This window comes from Microtus pennsylvanicus, chromosome X (assembly GCF_037038515.1).
Source record: "Microtus pennsylvanicus isolate mMicPen1 chromosome X, mMicPen1.hap1, whole genome shotgun sequence".
Lineage (NCBI taxonomy): Eukaryota > Metazoa > Chordata > Mammalia > Rodentia > Cricetidae > Microtus > Microtus pennsylvanicus.
Window position 1 is genome coordinate 120,367,981 of NC_134601.1, and position 18,036 is coordinate 120,386,016.

An 18,036-nucleotide genomic window follows, 5' to 3' on the forward strand; every position below is an offset into this window, starting at 1 on the left:
AACACCAGGCACATTCATCATTGGAGTAAAAATGAGGACCCACATGTAAGTCTACACTCCTACAGCCACATGATTTTTGACAAAGAGACTAAAAGACAGCATCTCCAACAAACAATGCTGGTAAGACTGGACGGCTGTATGTAGAAGAATGCAAATAGATCCATACTGATCAACCAGCATAAAACTCAACTCCACAGATTTCAACATAAAACCAGATACACTGAACCTGATAGAGGAGAAAATAGGAAAACATTTGAAGTTATTAGCATAGGAAATTACTTTCTGAACAGGATAGTGATAGCACAGTCATTAGAACCAATGATTAATAAATATGATATCATAAAATGAAAAAGCTCCTATATACCAAAAGACATCCTCATTCCAGCAAAATGGCAGCCTACAGAATGGAAAAAAATCTTTACCAATTATGCATTTGGTAGAGGGCTAGTATCAAAAATATATCAAGAACTAAAAAAAATTGAACATCAAGAAAGCAATTTAAAAGGGGGGGGGTATAGAACTAAATAGATACTTTGTCTAGACACTATTCTATTGTTGGGAAGAGACACCATGATTAAGGCAGTTCTTGTGAAAGGAGGTATTTAACTGGTGCTTGCTTATAGTTTCAGAGGCTTAGTCCATTATCATGTCAGAGAGCATGGTCGCAAGTAGTTGTGGTGCTGGAGAAGTAGCTGAGAGTTCTACATTCGATCTGCAAGTATAAAGAGAAATAGAGACACTGGGTCTGGCTTGGGGTTTTGAAACCTCAAATCCTATCCCCAGCAAAACACCTCTTTCAACAAGCCCACACCTAATCTTTCTAATCCTTTCAAGCAATTCCACTCCCTGGTGACTAAGCATTAAAATCTATGAGCCAATGGGGGTCTTTTTATTCAAACCATCATAGTTCTCAAAAGATGAAACACAAATGACTGAGAAACTTTAAAAAAATGCTCAACATCCTTCACCATCAAGGAAACATAAATGAAAATTACTTTGGGATTTCAGCTTATCCATGTCAGAATGACTATATTAAAAATCAAAAAACAAATGATGACAAACGTTGACTTGGAAGTGGGAAAAGAGGAACGCTTACTCACTGCTAGTGGCAGAGCAATCTATCTGGTATAATCACACTGATTGAAATCAGGGTGGAGGTTACATGAAAAGTCATAAATAGATCTACCATTGCAGGGTTCTCCAGCAGATAGGGCTGAGGCAGAGCCAGTTCCACTGGTCTCTCCCTGGGGCTGAGCGGGATGGTGAGTGTTGATGACCCAGACCTCCCCGCTGGTCACTGGGGAGAAACACACACTGAGTTGGGAGTCTGTCAAAGCACTCACTTTATTGCATCAGGGCAGGAACTTATATAGGGTTAAGATAGTGGGCTGGAGTCTTGGGGTGGGGTGAGGTGGAGTGAGGAATAAGGGCCAATAATATCGTGCCACATCAGCAGTGACTGGGCAGAGGCCAGCCTAGGTCAGGTTGTGGTGAGTCACTCCTCTCTAAACTCAATTTAGGCTCAGGAAGTTATACTGGGCCTCACCAAGCTCAAGTTAGGCTTAGGAAGTTACACTGGGCCTCCTCAAACTCAAGTTAGGCTCAGGAAGTTATACTGGGCCTCACCAAGCTCAAGTTAGGCTTAGGAAGTTACACTGGGCCTCACCAAGCTCAAGTTAGGCTTAGGAAGTTACACTGGGCCTCCTCAAACTCAAGTTAGGCTCAGGAAGTTATACTGGGCCTCACCAAGCTCAAGTTAGGCTTAGGAAGTTACACTGGGCCTCACCAAGCTCAAGTTAGGCTCAGGAAGTTATACTGGGCCTCACCAAGCTCAAGTTAGGCTTAGGAAGTTACACTGGGCCTCCTCAAACTCAAGTTAGGCTCAGGAAATTACACTGGGCCTCACCAAGCTCAAGTTAGGCTTAGGAAGTTACACTGGGCCTCCTCAAACTCAAGTTAGGCTCAGGAAGTTATACTGGGCCTCACCAAGCTCAAGTTAGGCTTAGGAAGTTACACTGGGCCTCCTCAAACTCAAGTTAGGCTCAGGAAGTTACACTGGGCCTCACCAAGCTTAAGTTAGGCTTAGGAAGTTACACTGGGCCTCACCAAGCTCAAGTTAGGCTTAGGAAGTTACACTGGGCCTCACCAAGCTCAAGTTAGGCTTACGAAGTTACACTGGACCTCACCAAGCTCAAGTTAGGCTCAGGAAGTTACACTGGGCCTCACCAAGCTCAAGTTAGGCTTAGGAAGTTACACTGGGCCTCACCAAGCTTAAGTTAGGCTTAGGAAGTTACACTGGACCTCACCAAGCTCAAGTTAGGCTCAGGAAGTTACACTGGGCCTCACCAAGCTCAAGTTAGGCTTAGGAAGTTACACTGGGTCTCATGAGGCCCAACCATAAGATTCAGCTATGCCACTCCTGCACATATACTCAAAGGACTTGATGTCCTACTAACTAAGCAGAAGGTACAGCCACATCCTGGTCTGCAGACTGAGAGAGAGAGAGAGAGAGAATGGTAGTGGACCTGGCTTGGGCTTTTGAAACCTCACAGCCTACATCCAGTGACAAACTTCCTCTAACAAGGACATACCTACTCCAGCACGACTATACTTCCTAATCCTTCTAACCCTTTCAATCTAATCCCCAGTGACTAAGCATTAAAATGTATGAGCCTATGGAAGGTATTCTTACTCAAACCACCACAATGTCTATGAGCTGATGAGTGGATAATGAAAATGTGGTACATTTACATAATGGAATATTATTCAGCTGTTAAGAAAAATGAAATTATGAAATTCACAGCTGAATGGATGGAGACAGGAGTGAACATTCTGAGTGAGGTAACCTAGACTCAGAAATACATCCATGAGGGGGCTGGAGAGATGGCTCAGTGGTTAAGAGCGCTGGCTGCGCTTCCAAAGGTCCTGAGTTTAATTCCCAGCAACCACATGGTGGCTCACAACCATCTGTAATGAGATCTGGCGCCCTCTTCTGGCGTGCGAGCATACATGGAGGCAGAATGTTGTATACATAAATAAATAAATAAATAAATAAATAAATATCCATGAATCTTTAGATCTGTGAGTTTAAATTAGAGTATCAATAGAAGTCAGGAAGCTAGTAGATGATAACTACTTTCAACAAAGGAGAGATGGTGAGATGAACGGGGTGGGGGATGGAAAATAATGAAGCAAGAAGGATTAAATTGGTGGAAGACAGGATGGCAAGACTGAGTGGAGTTGGTGGACAACAACAACCACAACATGGCACGTGGAGAGGTGGCTTAGCAGTTAAGAGCACTTAATGCTTCTACAGAGGACCTGGGTGTCGTTCCCAGCACTGATACCAGACATCTCTCAACTGCTTGTCGCTCTGGTTCTGATGCCCTCTGGACTCCGCAAGCCTCTTCATACACACGGTGCACATTCACTCAAGAACATACGCATGCACATTGATAGAAATAAAAATAAATCTTGAAAGAAGAACACCTGAAATTGGGGTGGAAGAGTTGTGCTGAGGGAGGAACTCTATGGGAAGGAATGAGGGTGGAGTTCATTAAAACATATTTTGCGGGGAGGCGCTCTTGTTTGGCTGACCCTCAGCCATGCCTGCAGTATGCTGCTTCAGCTACGTGCTACTGCAGCCACATAATTTTTTTTTTACTGCTCTTCTCTGAGTGCTAATCTCTTGGGCTGCCTGACTTAACATGTGAGTAGCACAGCATCTATTCCTCTTGGTCTCTTTGGTATTGTTATGAGCAGCATCTCCCTTTGCACTAGAAAGCTGATGAGTAATATGGGGGAAAAGCAGGAAGAACGTGAAGAATGTGCTAGAAGAGGTGGTGGAAAAAGTTCTTGATTGGTGAGTTGTCAAAGGCAAAGGGGGATATTTTCTAAAATGGAAGGATTTATCAGATGAGGATAACACATGGGAGCCAGAAGAGAATCCAGATTACTCTAAACTCATCTGAGTTTCTTACAGTCACAGAAAACAGCTCAGGAAACAGAAAACTCAGAGGGAGGCAAGTATAAAGATGATTCTGATTCTGAAGATAAGGGAGAGAAAAGCAAACCGAAGAGGTGCTGCGGAATATTCCTACTCTGTGAAGGTATGCCACTGTGGTTGGTTTAATACAGAGCTCAATGGCTATTAGCTAGGAAGTGGTTAGATGGGCCATTTGGGGACAAAGAGGTCTCATGGAAGAAAAAAAGTAGAATTGCCAGCTGGACACAGAGGGAGAAAGCCATGCAGGAGGAGCGGTAAAAGTCCCCTGTCATATGGCAACAACTAAGATAAATAGAAATTATAAGAGCTAGTGGGACAAGCCTAAGCTATAGGACAAGCTTTTATAATTAATAAGTCTCTCTCTGTGTATGCGTGTGTGTGTGTGTGTGTGTGTGTGTGTGTGAGAGAGAGAGAGAGAGAGAGAGAGAGAGAGAGAGAGAGAGAGAGAGCGCTGGCCGACCAAAGAAACATCTGTCTGCGAAGAAGAAAGAGTCAGAAAAGTAAGGAGGCTTTGCCTGGGGTCTGGAGCCTGCATGGATTATCAGAGCTACTGGCTCCAGTGGAGAGCTCATGTTCCAGATGAAATGAAAGAGCTCTGAGGAGACTGACCCGGTCCCTGCCAAGGAAGGCAATGTCAAGTGCCCACAGGTTGTCATATCCTTCTATGTGGAAAGGCTAATGTGGCATTCCTACCCCTCAGAGGATGATGATAGAAGAAACAAGAATTAGCCCACTTGAGTTCCAACCTTTGATTGTGAGTTTTAACGGGGGAGGAAGGAGTTCTACTTGTCTTGACACCACAGAGGTGGCTTGAGAAGATGTCCTTTGAAGAGCAAGCATAGTTTCTGTGCCCTGCAGCAGTTCAACTGCTTTACATCATTTCAAGCTGTATAATTTGCATCCCCATCCCAGAGGAGTGGTGTTTCAAGGCAGCCATTCTGTGCCTCGCTAAAAAGCGGAGGGCCTTCCATGCAGGCCACAACCTGTAGGACTTGGGTGTGGGAAAGCAAAGATACTGCTGATCTTCAGAGAGCATCTACACAACCCACAGCCTTCTTCCCGATAGTATTAATCACATTTTTACAGCCTAGCATGTGTGTTGTTTTTGGCTATTACTGGTATATTAATTGGTGGTTGGAAGATTGGGGTAGGGAGAGAGGGAGATGGGTAGAATCATTTTGGTTAAATTTGGAGCCTGATTGAGGAAATGGTGAAACAGTAGAAAGAACAACTAACTAATGAATTGGTTATATGATTTTTGAATATTTTGCCTTTTCAAAAAATTTTATTGGCACCATAGATGAAGATGGAGAAACTATTAAAAAACTCTGTGAATATTGAAACCTACAGCCAAGGTGCTCCTGACCTGAGCTTATTGTGGCCCACAAAGGATAAAGCCAGTTCCAGAGTTACCAAAGCTGCCATTTGAAGATGGAAATTGACTGAGGAGGGACAGTTTTATTGGGGAGTACATATATATATATATATATATATATATATATATATATATATATGTATGTATGTATAGGTGACCATTCTGTCTTAGTGGTGCTAATTCCTGAAACTGGAGAAAAGATCTTTCCAATTATGAAGTTATAAATATCAGTTTGTCCATTCCTGCCACTGGCTCATGTATTGCAGGAGGGCTTATGGGAGGTGGGACAGGAGGGTCTGTACTCTTAGGGTGGAAACTCTTGGAGCCTCTGCTCTTTTTTGTTGTTGTTGCTTGTTTTTTTCTTGGCTTTGAACCCCAAAACTTCTCAGTAGGCTTAGTTACTGATCACACAAATCCCACTGGGTCAGTTTAAGGGTTGAATGACTTCACAGGTCCCCTGTTCTCAGGAGATTAACTTTCATAGTGGGGTAGTAGTTCACTTGAGAATAAAAACTCTTTAGATTAACTGATATCCAAACTACTGTCTTGAATCATGTGATAAAATCAATTTTTAGTATTGTCTAGACCTGCAAATAGAACTACATTGTAAAAATCTTCTAAAGCATATGTTAGATGTATGCATGAACTTTGTTTAAATGTAGACTTCATAGCATACTGCCAGTTTTTGGCTTTAAACTATGGACTTATGAAAAAATCAAAACATATCATTCATTTATGAAATTCTTAGACAATAAAAATTAGCAAATAACTGGCTTTGCATTCATAAGATAAGCATTAAAATTTGAAGGTCCAATACAAAAACAGAATATAAAGCTTATTGCTAACATTTGATATCAGTCACACATTGAAGTGATTGAAGTGATCATTTTATTTACATCTTCTTACTTTTGCAAGATTTATTTATTTTATTATTTTATGTACATAGCTGGTGTCCAAGGAATCAGATCCTCTGCAACTGGAGTTACAGATGGTTGTGAGCTGCCATGTGGGTGCTGGTTATTGAACCCATGTCCTCTGGAAGAGCAGCAAGTGCTCATAACCTCTGAGCCAACTCTCTAACACATCACTTTACTTTTTTAATGTGACCATAACATTTTTTTCTTTTTTGGTTTTTCGAGACAGGGTTTCACTGTAGTTTTAGAGCCTGTCCTGGAACTAACTCCTGTAGACCAGGCTGGCCTTGAACTCACAGAGATCCGCCTGCCTCTGTCTCCCAAGTGCTGGGATTAAAGGCGTGCGCCACCATCGCCCGGCTAACAAACTTTTAAATTATGCATGTGCCTCATATTATATTTGTTAGCATTGTTTGTTCTTGACTGTTTTGTGATTTTATATTATCTAATAATTCCAAGTAGTTAATTATGGGGGATATGGTGGTTCTAATAGTTATGACCCCAATAGACTCATGTGTTTGAATGCTTGGCCCATAGGGAGTGGTGCTCTTGTTGGAGGAAGTACATCACTATGGGGGCGGGCTTTGAGGTCTTATATGCTCAAGCCATGTCCAGTGTGGGACACAATTCTCCTTCTGCTGCCTGTGGATCAAGATGTACAACACTCATCTACATCTCTAGCACCATGTCTGCCCGAGTCCTGTCAAGATAATAATGGACTAAACTGTTGTGGCTTTTTTATTGTTTTATTAATAAATAAAGTTTAGAATCAAATATTAGGGAATAAATCTAATTGATCCATGAAGCAATGGAGAAATGATCACCTGACCCTTTTATCCACCTTTCCTAATGGAAAAGTGTGGACATCTTTTAAGCCCCTCATTATTTCTGTGTCCCTCTATCTTCCTTTGAGTCAGCCGGAAAACTCTGGTCCACTCTGTTGGCAGTCTCAAAGTGATACCTAAATAAATCTCCCACAACGTCTTCCTCTTTTTGTCTAAATAAAAGGAAAGGTTTTAACTCCAACATAGCAAAACTATATACAATAAGAATAATTATCGGGTATTGGCTAAGTAAAATGAAAGTTATTAACTTTAACAAAATGAAACTATATTCATTAAAAGCAATTATCAGGCATTGTCTAAGTAAAAAGAAAAAGTACTAACTTTAGCAAAATGAAACCATATACAATAAAAATAATCTTCAAGTAAGAATTACATTCAGAATGTCCAGTTCACTTTTATTTGGAAAACTCAGAGAAATTACTCCATTATCTATCTTCTCTTGGTGAGTTCAAAGTTTTGTGCCTAATTTACTTTCTACTGTAACTAAGGTAATCTGTAACTATAACTTCCTAGTCTTCCACCAGACACCCAAGAGGGATGTAATATTACCTGTGTAGACAAGAAGTGCAGAGCAAACAACTTCCGAAACCATAGAAATGATGGAGACATTTGGCTGTCTGGACAATCACCCACGGTTATTCTGCAATGTTGGGGCATCCAAATTCAGCATACAGGCCTAGAATATCTGTAACTATAACCTTCTAGTATTCAATCCACCAGACACCCAAGAGGGATATAATATTACCTGCATAAAGAGGAAGTTCAGAACAAACAACTTCCAAAGTCATAGATATTTTGTCTGGTGATGACAGCATCTTTACGGGGCCCCGGAAAACTGAAAAAAAAAAAAAAGATCAAGTCCTAGGAGCTAGTTGTTGTCCAGTCTTTGTGTGATGGGAAAGTACCAGGCTTATCTGAAGTTCTGACTGAAGTAGCGAATGATGCTGGACCATCTTAGTTAACTGCCTTGAAATTGTCCTGAGAAGTTTTGTAGCCCAAAGTTGATCACTGGGTAGTGTTTGTCAGCTTAATGTTGTTGCCAATTTTGAGATAGTGTTTATACCTTAAGAAACCAAGGGATTGACTGGGTGATGGTGGTGCACACCTTTAATCCCAGCACTTGAGAGGCAGAGGCAGGTGAATCTCTGTGAATTTGAGGCTAGGCTGGTCTACAGAGTGAGTTCCAGAATAGCCAGGACTGTTCCACAGAGAAGCCCTATCTTGAAAAAAAATAGGACTAGAGAGATGGTTCAGAGGTTAAGAGTACTGGATGCTCTTCCAGAGGTCCTGAGTTCAATTCTCAGCAACTACATGGTGGTTCAAAATCATCTGTAATGAGATCGGTGTCCGCTTCTGGCCTGTAGGCATATATGCAGGCAGAACACTGTATATATATATAAAATAAAATCTTATAAAATCCCAAGTGATTATGGGATTATTGACAATAGAATAGTTACTTTTTTTTCTGTCCCATACTAGGTGCCCCCTCTGACAAGAGACAGAGATTTTGGTTTTTCTTTAACAAGCATGCTTGGGTTTAGAAAAGGAGAGAGCCAATATTCAACTCCAAAGCCACCTCTAATTTTAATTTCTTAATTGAGTTGGAACAACAAAAAGCTATTTGCATTATATGATAGCAGAAACAAACATTTGGAAAGATTTATTATTTTTTTCCTGTTGGAATTGTACTATAACTGCATGTCATGTAGGATTGTATGGTATACCTATAGTATGCTTTATATTGTAATATGAAAAAAAACTGTTTCATTTTACTAAAGACATATGCTGGAACATTGTCAGTCTTATTTTGTATAGGTATTTCAATCATGACCATAATTTCTAATAAATATGTAATTACAGAATCAGCCTTTTCAAAACTCAAAGCAGTTGCCCATTGAAATCCTGAATAAGTACCTGTGGTATGGTGCACATACTTTAATTTTCCAAACTCAAACTCTGAAAAATGAAACAAATCCACCTGCATTCTTAATTAGCATTTTCAAAAGCCAAAGATTCGGTTAATATTTTTATAGATAATGGGTCTGATATCATTTAATTTACAGCTGAAGTCAATCTTTGTAAAAAATCAGTAAAGGCTTCTTTTGGGCCATGTATAATTTTTATAAATGACTCCATTCTCTTTCCTGATTCTTCAACCAAGTTCCAAGCATTTAAAACTGCTATATGACATAAGGCCAAGGTGTGATCATCAAATCTAAATGGTCTTTTCAAGTCAGCATACTGGCCTTTACTCAGAAGCTAGTCTTGGAATTTTCCATACCTCTATCCATACTTTTGCTGTTCTATGATGCTGTTCTACCATACTTTTCATTGTAACTGAGGACTGGCTTCCAATATTGCTGCAGCTACATCTTTCCAATCTTGTAGAATAATTCTGTCCTGAGTTGCTTGTGAATTTAACATCTCTTTCACAAAGGGTGAGTGCATACCACACGAAACAACTGCTTCCTTAAATATCTTCAAATCTAACATTTCTGCAGGACCCTTGTTAGCTTCTACATAGCATTGGGGTGTCTATCATCTCTTGGCCATTCTTGTATAGTAACTGGATAAATTAATGTTGATTTTATGATAATCATGGACTGCTCCTCTTATGTTTCATAATGCAATGAAGTAGGTTCTGCTCTAAATTCCTTTGTCTCTGTGTGAGTATTTTTATTAGTTCCATTAATAGATCTTTTAAAGGATTTTATCTTATTAGTCAAGTTTTCATAGTTGGCACCAATATCAAACCACTTTTAAAGGATAAAATATGAATTACCAAACTGATAATATTTATAATTGATATTATGTCAATCCCAGCTTAGTTGTTATTCCTTCATTTATTTTTTTCATTTCCAAACCAAACCATCCATTTCTACACAGAAATCTAACTCCCTACATTGAAATATTCACCATTCATAACATGGGATATATATATATAATATTTTTTAAACCTAATTTTCCCTTTATGAATTTCCAGGTGTCTTACTGGGAATTCTTAGATCTGCTGCTGATGACAGGAAAGGCAAGGCTTTACAAGGGTACTGGGCAACCTGAACGACAGCTGGTGATGAGCTGCTGACTCAGGCAGCTACAGAGCCAGCAGGTGGCTGCAATAGTGCATTTGGGGGCTGGGAGCACAACTCTTGTGGGAAGATAATGATGAGAAAGGCTTCTGTACCAGCTGTTCTAGTGCCTGTCATTTTTCTGATGTCAAAGTCCATTCTTTTACCCACACAGTGGGACAAACCAGTGACCCAAGGTGACAGAAGTAACTGGTTTCAAAACCACCATGTCAGCATGGATGAGAGCTAGATGCTCTCTTCCTCCCTGCCCACCAAGGCCTGAAATAGTTAAGAGAGCTGGCTCTGAGGTCATAAGGCCTGGAGAGGTGCCCCTTCCCAATACCAGCTGCAACACTCAGGAGAGCAGACCCTGCCCCTCACCTGAGCAGTAAAGTAGAGCCAATCCTGTTGGCGGAGGTGAGGGGGAGCCAGCCCTGTACTTATGAGCATGGCAGAGCTGTTCCCATTACTCATCTGTCCTGTGACATCATGGGGGGAGATAACCTCCCCTCTTTCTATCAATGCCTGAGGCAGGTGGAAAATCTGGTCCTGAGGTCACAAGAGCAGGATGGCTGGTCCTGTCCCTCATCCTCTGCAGCACTCAGGAGAGTGGCCCCTATGCCATGCCTGGGCACCACAGTAGAGCTGACCCTGAAGGTGTAGGTGTGGGGGATATGACCCTGAGGATGCAAAAGCAGAAGAACTGATGCCACCCCTTGCTCATAGCAGGAAGGAGTGAACTCAGCAGGACCATGCAGGAGAGCTCACCTGGACAGGAAGGACAAAGGTGAGCTGGTAGGCTGACCGACCTTGCAACTCCCCAGGCCCAGAACTAGGGTTGTGATGGTCCACTTCAGCATCCACTCCATCTGTAATCTGCTGGAACACGCGAAGCGACCAGTTCTGCAGACACAAAGCTGCAGGATCTCCACAACACAGTGCAACAGCAGGATATCCAAGAGGAACCCCAGTGAGGGCCCAGCATTGATAGTGTAACAGAAACTAGAGACCTCAAACCAGACCAAGGACTCTCTGCAATGAACACTTCAAGTAAAGATACATGGACAAAAGGGTGTACTATGTGACTCACTGTGCCACACTGCAACTTCCATGAAAAAAAAACTGATTCTTTTTCCTTTTCTCTTTCTTTTTTTCTTTTAAATTTTATTTTATTTTGGAGAGGAGGTTGCCAGGGCAGAGGGTGGATATGAAGGGACACAGAAATGAATGGGATGGGGATGCATGATGTGAAAGACACAAAGAATAAATAAAAGAAGGGGGAAAAAGTCATCACATGATCGCGCCATGAGATGCCAGCTATTGTGGTTTCTTTTATTGTTTAATTAATAAAGAAAGCTCAGGAATCAAATATTAAGGAATAAACCTGATTGATCCACGGAGCAATGGAGAAATCATCACCTGACCCTCTTCTCCACCTTCCCTGATCGAAAAGCATGCACATCTTTTAAGCCCTTCCTTATTATTATGTGTCCCTCTATCTTCCTCTGAGTCGGCCAGAATACACTCCATTGGCAGTCTCTGAGCATCAGCCCAAACAAATCTCCAGCAACACTAAACCTCTGAAGCTGTAAGCCAGCTTCAATTAAATGTTTTCCTTTGTAAGAGTCGTTGTAGTCGCGGTTTCTCTTCATAGCAATGGGAACCCTAAGACAGGGGGTAAATTATTGTATCATATTCCAAAATCAAACCTTGAACCTTTGTAAATATTTTAAAATTTCAAATAATTGCATAAAAAGGCTGGAAATGTGTGCATGAACGTATGTGAAAATTATGACATTTTTGGTAAGTATATTATCAAAGGCAGAAACTGTAAAAGAAAAGGATTAACTAGAATACATTAAAGTCTTACAGCAAAATGCCATATATTAGGTAAAAGGGTGAGCTCAAATGGAGCTCAAATCTGTGTGTGATGTGTGTGGTAGTTCTAAAACTAATATTTTGACCATTAAAGAGGAAAGACATTCTCCATCCTTGCCCTTAGAGTCCTTACGAAGTGGAGAATGGGAAGCAACAGTTTGACATTCTTTGTGCTGAACATGGTGTTCATGCTCAAGTCTCACTTGGTGAGTTATTGCTTATAAAGTCTGAAACAGAAAGGACATACTGGTTACTTTTTAGAAGCTATTAAAGAAATGGTAGAGATTTTTTTTATATTGAAAAGAGATTCTTCTATCTTATAATATATCCCAACCACAGTTTTCCATCACTCCCCTCCTCCCCACGTTACCTCTCCCCCCTATCTACTCCCCTTTCATTTCCTCTTCAGAAGAGAGCAGGCTTCCAGGAGATGAGAGCCAAAGAGAATAAAGCAAGATACAGTAAGACAAGGTAAAAATCATCATATTGAGGTTGGACAAGGCAACCCAATAGGAAGAAAACAGTCAAAAGAATAGGAAAAAGAGTTGGAGATAACCCACTCCCACTGTTAATAGTCCCACAAAACCACCAAGCTGTCAACCATAATATATGCAGAGGGCCTGGTCCAGACCCATGTAAGGACCTACCTGTGCTTGCCATTTCCATCTCTGTGAGCGCAAATGAGCCCAGCTTAGTTGATTCAGTGGGCTGTGCTCTCTTGGGAGCCTCCATCCCTTCTGACTCATGCAATCTTTCTTTCTCCTCTTCCTTGGGATTCCCCTGAGCTCCAAGGGAAGGCACCCAATGGAGACCTCCAATTTCGACACTCTCTCTGAATAAGGTCTGTCTGTGGGTCTCTGCACACGCTTGTATCTGCTGCCAGAGGAGACTTTTCTGATGACAACTGGACAAGGCTCCTACCTATGTGTACAGCAGAATATCATTAGGAATCATTTCACTGATCCTTTTTAGACTAATCATATTTTTTTCTAATCTAGATCTCTGGGCGATTCAGTATATTATTTAGTTTTCTTTACAGGCTATAGTATACATATTGTTGGTGACAAAAATATATCAACTCATTTGTCGTGAGATGGTCCATCTCTTGCCGTCATAAGTGGATACAAATTGAATTTTTTTATAAAATATAAATCATTGAAGAATTTTTGCAAATCTTGGGGGAAGTTATGGGCTATTTCAGACTCTATAGCATCAGGTTAAGAGTGGACAAGAGCAGAAATAAAAACGTTTGGGTTAAAGAGTTACAGTGATGGGCAACAGCTTTAGAGAAGTATGTTAGGTAAGGTCCTTGTCTTGGTGTTTCTATTGCTGGGAAGAGACAGCACAACCACAGCAACTCTTATAAAGGAAACATTTAATTGGGATGGCTCTCTTACAGTTTCAGAGATTCAGTCTGTTATCTTGATGGAGGAGGGCATGGTGGTGTGCAGGCAGACAAGGGGCTGGCTGTATTTTGATCAGAAGGAAACAGGAAGTGGTCTGTGACACTGGGGGATATCTTGAGCATGGGAAATCTCAATGCCTGCCCCCCCCCCCAGAGTGACACACTTGCTCCAACAAGGCCATACATACTCCAAGAAAGCCAAACCTCCTAATAGTGCCACTTCTTATGAGCTTATGGGTCTCAATTACATTCAAACTACCACACTCCACTCCCTGGCCCACATAAGTTTTTTAACAATATCATAATGAAAAGTGCATTTAATCCAACTTCAAAGATTACCATAGTCTGTCACACTCTCAACAATGTTTAAAAGTCCAGAGTTCAAAATCTCTTCTGAGAATTATGTAATCTTTTAACTTTAATTTCCTTTAAAACAAAAATAAAAAAAAAACAGATCACACATTTTCAATATTTAATGGCACAAGATATACATAACCATTCCAAAATGCACAGAAGGAGCACAGTGAGGAAATACTGGACCAAGGCAAGACTGAAAACCAGCTGGGCAAATTCCAAGCTTTGCGTCTTCATGTTTGATGTCAAAATGCTGTTCACCTTTATTAACTGCAGCACACGTCTTTCTCTTGGGCGGGTTCCTCTTCCTGTAGCAACTCTTCTTGGCAGGTATTCTATGGCTCTGGCATCTCTAACATTTTGGGGTCTCCAAGGCAATCCAGGCTTCAACTTCACAGCTTCACACAAAGTCCTCTCTAGGCCTCTACTCAGGGACATCCTTGACGCATGCCTGGCCTCAGCAATGTTCCTTAGCCTCAGGGGCAAATTCCATAACCCCTTTCTTTTATCCTTAACTGCAGAACTATGTGGCCAATGCTGCCAAGTTCTGCTGCTTACTGGGCCTGGAACATGCCCCCTCATTCAATTATATCTTTACCAGCTTTCTGTCCTTCACTAAGCTTAACTGTTCTGAAACTGAATCTCTAGATTGGGCTAGCTCCAAACTCAGAGATCTGCCAACCTCCACCTCCCGAGAGCTGGGATTAAAGGGGTGCACCACCACACCTAGCTGTATGTTTTTCTTTAGTTCCTTTTTACAAGTTGCACATTTAGCTGGCTGGATCGTGCCTGGAAGTCACCATTCCCTTTATTCATTTCTTAATCTGTTTATCTCCTTGTTTATCTATTCCACTTCTTGGTGCACCTTCTCTCAATCTGTACATTTTGTATTTTTATTTGCTCAGCTTGCTCCTTTTCATTATAAATCTTCAGAGTTAGCACTGATAACCACAAAACAGAGTTTATACTAGGCTGTTTTGAGATTTCCTCTGCCAATGGAATTAATCCAAATCTCTTCCCTTTAGCCTCAGGCAGACTCTTCAGACAAGGGCAAAATGCAGCCACATTCTTCACCAAAATATTACAAGAACAATCTTTAGGCAACATACTAAAATAATTTTCTTCTAAAACATTTTGAGGTAGCCCCACAGTTCATCAAATCACACTCAGCACCACTCTCTTCCATGCTCCTACTGTAATGGTAAAAGTAAAACACTGCAGATCCCCAAATGGCTACAGTGGGCAGCGAGCCATGAGACCACGCTGCAGGACCCCGAAGTGCAGGCAGTGGGCACTGGGTCCCTAGACCGTGGCAGGCAACGAAGGCAGCTGGGTCCCTGGCAGGAAGCTGTGTGGCGGGTGAGAGACCCGAGGTGGATAGGCACACCATGAAGAGTGAAATTGGATATTTATTTAGTGGGCTATGGAAGAGAAGGGGAGAACAGGGAAGAGGAGAGAGAGAGAGAGAGAGAGAGAGAGAGAGAGAGAGAGAGAGAGAGAGAGAAAGAAACAAAGGGGGAAGGGGAGAAGTGGGGAGAAGGGAGAGACAGAAGCTGCCTCTTAGAGAGGGAGATGGAAAGGAAGAGACTCAGGCTGGAAGCTGAAGATCTGCTTGCCTCAGCAGACAAGGGAGGGAGTGGGCTTGTCTTGTCTCTTAAAGAGACAGGACAGATCATTATACCTGCTATTATGACCCACTAAACAGTATTTAAAACATTCCATTGAATTCCTAACCCCAACTCCCAAATTCTATATTTCTCCAAACAAAAATCTGGTCAGGCTTATCACAGCAATATCCCAGACCCTGGTACCGACTTCTGTCTTAGTTAGGGTTTCCACTGCTGTGGAGAGACCCCCTGACCAAAGCAACTCTGATAAAGGAAATCATTTAATTGACGTAGATTGCTTACAGTTCCAGAGGTTCAGTTCATTATCATCATGGCAGGGTAAACGGCAGTGTGCAGGCAAACTTGGTGCTGGCTATATCTTGATCAGAAGGCAGCAGGAAGTAGACTCAGTGTCACGCTGAGTGAAACTTAAGCAAAAGAGACCTCAAAGTATGTCTCCACAGTAACACACTTCCTCCAACAAGGACACACCTTACTTCAACAAAGTCCACACCTCCTAATATTGAAACCCCCTTTGGCAACCATTTTCTTTCAAACCACCACAGTCCCGATGGAGTAACTGATTTTTAAAATTATTATTCATTATGTATATAATATTTGCTAGTTAATTTTTACTGTTGTGGGTTTTAGTGATTTATGTCAATGTATTTTCAGTACAATAATCCACCTTTCCATCTCTTGGTAGAATATATATTCCAAGTCTTTAGAGGATGCCTTAAACCTTAGGTAGTCCTGAATCCAGTCTGTATGCTTTTCCCGTATCTACACACTCATAAAAAGTTTATTTTAGAAACTAAGTAGAAGAGATTACTGGTAATACATAATAGCAAAATAGAACAATTATAATAATATACAAACAGCCTGTGTCTAACATCAGAAGAATAGGCTAAACATGTGCTGTATGTGCAGAGTGCCCAGACCCAATTGATACAAACTGTAACACAATTCTTACACTTAAGGTTCAGGGAGAATCATAGGAGAGAGGATGGGAAGATTCCAGACATGACAGGGAAGCGGCACCCAGGAATATTAAAAATTATGGTTTCTGAAACAAGATCTGCATAGTAACACCAATTGACATTCCAGCCTGGATGGGGGAAATTTCACAAGGTCCCATCCCTAGATGAGGAACTGTAGGCAACTGGTGGTTGCTGAGAGAAGGGGAATCACTCTTTTCTAGGGACCAACTCCCTGATAGGTTATTCTGCCCCAAGTGGTCAGCCCCAGAATCCTGTATATATGCACAACTCCAAAAGGGACTCAGTAGGTTATATATATTCTTGAAAAAAAAATTTGGCAAGAGACTTGGCTCTAGAGGAGATCCGAGGTGTCCATGGGGATGTCCCCAGCTAGGTCCTTGGACAGCAGAGGAGAGGGTACCTGAACGGTCCTTGCCCCACTATCACGCTGATGATTATCTCGAATATCACCATAGTCTTGGTCCTGTGACGGATGGAGATAGAGACAGAGACCCTCATCAGAGCAACAGACTGAGCCCCCAAGGTCCAGCTGAAAGGCAGAAGGAGGGAGAAGATGAGCAAGGAAGTCAGGACCGCGAGGGGTTGGTCCACCAACTGAGACAGTGTGCCTGTTCTAATGGAAGCTCACCAAATCCAGCTGGACTGGGTCTGAATGAGCATGTGGAACAAACTGGATTCTCTGATTGTGGCTGACAGAGAAGCCATTGATAAAGGCACTGGGACTTGTTTTTATGGCATGTTCTGGCTTTTTGGGACCCTAGTCTATATGGGTGCACAGCTCCCTAGGCCTGGATGTAGGGGGAAGAGCCTTGGACTTCCCACAGGGCAGGGTTCCCTGCACTCTCTCAAGCAGGGTGGGAGAGAAAGGAGGGGGTGTGGGGGAGCGGGAGGGGATTGAGAGGAGGGAAGGAAGTGAAAATAATTGAATGGAAAAATAAAAATTAAAAAAATAAAAATTTATATTATAAAATGAAACATTTCCCCAGCCATTAAAAGAAATGAAGCTATGTGGTTTGAAGGAATTGTTTTGTAGTCTAAGACAAGTATGTGCTTTCTCTCACTTGTAGTTCTTAGATTTATACATATATATATATTCAAGTATCTATATATACATAAAAATTCAAGTATATATACATAAAATCAAATATATATATATATAATAAAAACCAGAGGAACAAATAGAGTAACAGGATGAGGAAGGGTTAAAACAAGGACCATAGGGGGGTACAGTGAGAAATATGCCCAACATACATTGCATAATTATGTGGAAATGTATATGTGTAGCATGGCAGCGTGTATGATGAACACATACAATAAAATTAAACTTCTAGTAATAAAGAGGTTCGAATATGTCCTCTCCTAGAATACTTTATTGGGCTGTACTCCTCTATTTCCTTGTGAAGATGTGAGATGGTACAACCAACGCCTATGTAAGCAGATGACATCAAGGGAACAGTGGGGGCATTGTGACATAGCACTGGGCTCAGTCAGCCAGGTTACTTGAACATCAGCTGTGTGGCTGTGGTGCCATCCCAGTTGATTTGAAAACCAAGGTAATAACTTAAATGTATATCGGGGATGGG

General features: G+C 41.5%; 1 pseudogene; it reads left to right on the forward strand.

The window, feature by feature from the left end:
* The first annotated feature begins 31 nt into the window (after nt 1-31).
* LOC142840509 (chromobox protein homolog 1-like) lies at nt 32-4,735 on the forward strand (annotated as a pseudogene).
* The last annotated feature ends 13,301 nt before the right edge of the window (nt 4,736-18,036 follow it).